Source organism: Hipposideros armiger, unplaced genomic scaffold (assembly GCF_001890085.2).
Source record: "Hipposideros armiger isolate ML-2016 unplaced genomic scaffold, ASM189008v1 scaffold_1006, whole genome shotgun sequence".
NCBI lineage: Eukaryota > Metazoa > Chordata > Mammalia > Chiroptera > Hipposideridae > Hipposideros > Hipposideros armiger.
The window spans coordinates 241,084-246,038 of record NW_017732356.1 but is presented as its reverse complement, the minus strand read 5'-3'; the positions used below and the strand labels follow the sequence as shown (position 1 = coordinate 246,038).

Below are 4,955 nucleotides of genomic sequence, written 5' to 3'. Positions count from 1 at the left end.
TCCAAGAGGGACTCAGTTCTCAGCCCTCAGTAAAAACCTCAAAATCTGAGTCTTTGTTAAGCTTCCCTGGACAGAAAAATTGCCTACATGGTGCTGCGTTTTCACTGCAGGAGAAAGGCGCATGTTCTGTGTGACCCTTCCCGGATGGGAGAGAAAAGAGCACAGCACAGGAAACATGTGCCTGAGTTTCTTCAAATTCTGCCTTATGTGAATTTTCCCCTTACTGATTCAGCTATTCATTCTTACTGTGTCACTATAATAAATCTTATTCATCAGTACAGCCATATGTTGAATCCTGTGAGTCCTGGCAAAGAACCAAATACAGGGTGGTCTCAGGATTCCCTAAACAAACACATACTTATAAATGCTAGAAACTCAGGAACTCCAGACAGGGTAAGTAGAAAGAAATCTATATCTAAGCACATTCTATTTTTTTTTTAAGATTTTATTGTGGAATTGGGGAAGAACAGACATGTTGCTGTCCTTTTGTTCTTCAGTCTAGTTGTGGAGGACGTCACCTCACTGGCCCATGTTGGTATTATCATTGGGCTCTTCCTGGGTGAGGCAGTCGCTCTCAGGCCATTGGATGGCCGCTCACGGGGGTTCACAGCAGCTCAAGAAAGTGCGCACCAGCTGCTGGCCAGCCCCACTGCAGCCTATGCTGTCGCAGGCGACTCAAGGCTTAAGCACATTCTATTAAAATGTAGAGAAACGAAAGCAAAGAGAACATTTTAAAGGCAGCCAATGGAAAAAGACACATTGCTTTCAGAGGAGCAATATGACACTCCCAGTTGGTTTTAGCGCACACAATGGTAGTTAGAAAAAAAAATTGAATAAAATTTTCAAAGTGCTGGGGAAAAAAAAACCCTACTAATATAGAAATATATAAGTATATCCGAAGAAAAATCCTTCAAAGACATAGGATAACTCCTTTGTCTTATCTCTGCCTCCAACACAGCACATTACATTTTGTTCCTCAAATCAAAAGTTGTACTGTGACAGATGCCTTGCCTATCATAACGGGCTGTGGCTTTTCTGAACCACTGTGACTGGTGACAATTATGTTTGCAAAACAAAGCAATAAGTCTTTGCTTTCACTGTAACAACTAGGGTGGAAAAAAGTAAGTTAAAAATAAATTTTAAAGATATAAGAGATTTGTATAAGTCAAGATAGCTGAATAAAATTTAATCTCAGAGAGGAAAGAGCCCTTCCTAGGCAAGCTGAGATCACCAGCCAGTTTCTCCTTTGAAAACATTTGCCAGAACTGGGGAAAGGTTGCTTATCAGACTTGACATCATCAACAGGACTCTTCTAGGAGAAAAAGAAAGCAACAGAACTTATTGACTAAGTAGGCTGCCTAATGGATTAGAACCTAGAGACTCCTTTCAGTTGCAAGATCAATATCCCCCCAGGATATTTGTTGAGTGCCAGAGTGGCATGAGAGACTAGAGAGCTGTTCCAAAAACACAGAGTGAGGTTTCCTACAAAGGGACAAAGTCATGTTAAGGAAAGTGCCCTACAAGAAATATATGGAGTTCTCTCTCTCTCAACACAGTTTCCATATTTTAAATATCTGTGAAACATGAATCTAAAGAGTTAACCTCAAAACATCAAATAGGCCAAACTTTCAACAAAGTAGAAGAGAGAATGGCCAGATTCAATCAAAAGCAGAAAATCTTGCACCTCAAGGGCTGTGTATTCTTCCACAGTCTTAAACACTGCTTAAGAAACCATGCCCCCATAAGAAGAAGAGCCTACAATTAACTCACAATTGGTCTCTCCTATGAGACTTCAGAGGTGGGCTGAAACTAACTGGAGTGGCAACCCAATTCCAGGCTGGCTGAATATTTGATTAGATTGATGTATCAGCCTTTTACAATATCTGTGCAAAAGAGAATATTTTCTAGGAATAATAGCATCAACTTCTATTTCTATGGGTATTTTGTATAATAGCATACTATCAAATCTATGAGACATGAAAAGATTCATGAAATATGATAATCAAGAAGAAAAAATAGATAGTAAAAGCAAACCTAAGTATTGTCCACATACTAGAACAATGGACAGGGACTTGAAAGGAAACTGTTAACAATGCTTTAAAGAAAGTGAAATAAAATAGACAGAATAAATAAAAATAGAGAATCTCAACAGGTAATTAGAATATATAAAATAAACATTACAAAATGGAAGTTATAAAACTAAAAAATAAGTAGTATGAAATTAAAACTCATTAGATGGATTAACAGCAGATCAAGCACAATAGAAAATGAGATTAGTAAATACTAAGTCAGGTAATAAATAAAAATAAGAGAACACATATAGGAGATAATTTGAATGTATTAAAATGATCTCACATTTAAAAAAAGAATGTCAGAAATAATGGAGTGGAAAAAGTGAAGTAGAAATATTTTAAGTGATAATGGTCAATAATTTTCAAATTATGATTTTAAGAAACAAACAGTATATTCAAGAAAGTCAGCAAGAGTAGGAAGGTAGGCCACAACACCTCTTCCTCTGGCCGGCCCACACCGGCTGCAGTAGCAGCCATGTTACCCGCAAGACCCCCTCTTCTCTCGTCTTGCTTTGCGCGCTTCCAATGATGTAGGAGCTTTCTTTCTTTTTTTTTTTTTTTTGGTGTGTCAAATTTAATAACAAAAGGATCACTAGGTGGCCACATCCTCTCCTTGTCACTCATACCCTCCACCCTTCAAATCCTTTCTACCCTCATAAATTTGAGTACAGTCAAGGCTGGTTGTACAAAGGGGTCAAAAGCAGTCCTTGGGAAGCATTATCCCTTAAACACGTGGATTAGGATTCAAAGAGATACAAACCTCAGCACCTCTTTCATTAAAAAACAAAACAAAACAAAAAAAAACGGTGGAGAAACTTTTAGGTTAAAAAGACCCCAAAATATTCTCATAGATGCCTGGGGAGTAGATTTTAATCTTTCCACATAGACAGATGCCTTCATATCCGAAGGAGGCCATTGGGACTAAACCCAAACTGAGTCCATGACTCATTCCCTCTCCGGCTCTTCTTGTGGCTTTTCTTAGATCTTTCAGGAGACTTTGAGTGGCTCCTATGTCTGTGACTACGGTGATGACCTGGGGACTTGGAGTGGGATCTGTGCCGTCTGCCTCGGGACCTGCTGCGGTGCCATTTGGACTCTTGCTCCTCCGATGCCTTTCTCGGCCAGGGGAGGGGCTCCTCCTTTCTGGAGACTGACTCCGGCTGCTGGGAGAACGGCGCCTACTGCTCCTGTAGCGCAGTGTGGGAGAGCGACGGGGCTTGTCCAAGTCGCGGTAGCTTCTCCACTGGTGATGGGATGATGATACTCACTCCAACTTCTCATCCTCCTCTTCCTCCTCTTCACTAGACTCCACGTCATCCATGTCTTCTTCGAGAGCGCTAACCCGAGGCTCCAGCTGCTCCGCTTCCTGGAGCACATAGCGATTCTGTAGTCGGGGCAGAATGAGATCACATACTCTCTCGCTGTGCAGTAGTTCGTCAATGAACACCTCTACGTGCATCAGTTCAAACTCCCCATTTCGGTTCTGGCTCTTGATTTTTCTATAGTCGTTGTACAGAGGCTCCAAGGACTTGTAGCAATCAATTGCAGGGCCTGTCAGCCTCATGTAAAGGGCTCCCAACATGTGGACATACTCAAAGTCTTCATTTTTTATAAATTCAACAACAATATCCTTCTCCGTTGAATCTGAAGCATCTTCAAGGTCAAACACAGAAAGCGAGTTGGCTTTATGTTGCCACCATAGACGCCACCCACAAACCTTAACTCCATGGCTTTGTCGACTACAAGTTCAGCAGTAAGTCCAAAGCACACCTCTTTCCAGTACTTGGACTCATAGATTCGCGTCCGGATGATCTTCTCCACCAGATATTGAGGGTTGGTGCCATGGATGCTGTGCACATCCTTTACCACGCAGTTCGCCATTTTAGAGCACCTCCAGCTCTATCGGTAGGATGTTTCTTGTGACGGGGTCCGTAGTCTCCTGAAGCTGAAAAATGGAGACACGGACCAGAGACGTAGATGTTTCTAGCAGAGGATAGTTTTATTAGAGCAGAGAGTTCGAGAGAGAGCAGCTCTAGAAATTAGAGTGGGTCCCGACTGGGGCGGTTAGTGGGGAACTACTCCTTTTAAATTGTCCCAGAGCATAATTGATATCTCTGTTCTGATAGGATTATGGTATCTCAAGACTAGGGCTTTGAAGATATCATTGCCTTCTGCTCATTCAATCAGGGAGTTCCTGATTGCCTTATGTTATGTTAACTAACCTGTAAAACCATCTCCTCCTCCCCCTCCCAAGTTTGCCATTCTGGCTGGGTCCTGTGATTTAAACCTATCAGTCAGCTAGTAAGGTTATTTCTCCTCGTTCTGTTATGGTGTCCGCCCTAATTCCCTCTACAGTGGACATTTCCCTGACTACCTATAATTTTTCTATCTTACCGGTAGTATTGATATCTAGTGTCAGAAAGCTCCTAGGAAGAGGTTGACTTTTCCTGTTTGACTCTACCTCCCCACTTTGCACAGACTCAAGTATCCACAGCCCATGGCCAAGAGCTCTTCCAATCCAGTGATTTATTTCTGCCAAGCAGTCAGGCTGACCAGCTGGTAAAACCATTTAAGGAGAATTGAATTGATTCTCATGACATTAGTTGTTGTAAGACTTATAACAAGCTTATAGACCTCCATGGAAATCTGAGTCATTTTTCTTATCACCCATACAAAGGTTTTAAGGAGAAAAAAATAAAAAGAGTAGGAAGGTAAAAACAAGCAAGAAAAGCCACATAAGAATAAAAGTGTAAAAATAAAAGACAAGAAAAAAAATTGTACATGTACCTAAAGATAAAAGATCCATTACATGCAAAGGAATAAGAAAACAGATGATAGATCTCTTTATGACAACATACAAATTGTTACCAACATAGAATTTTA

The 4,955-nt window shown here is 40.9% G+C and overlaps 1 pseudogene; it reads right to left on the bottom strand.

Moving 5' to 3' along the window:
* Positions 1-2,968: 2,968 nt before the first annotated feature.
* On the bottom strand, positions 2,969-3,953 carry LOC109375940 (pre-mRNA-splicing factor 38A pseudogene; annotated as a pseudogene).
* Positions 3,954-4,955: the final 1,002 nt, after the last annotated feature.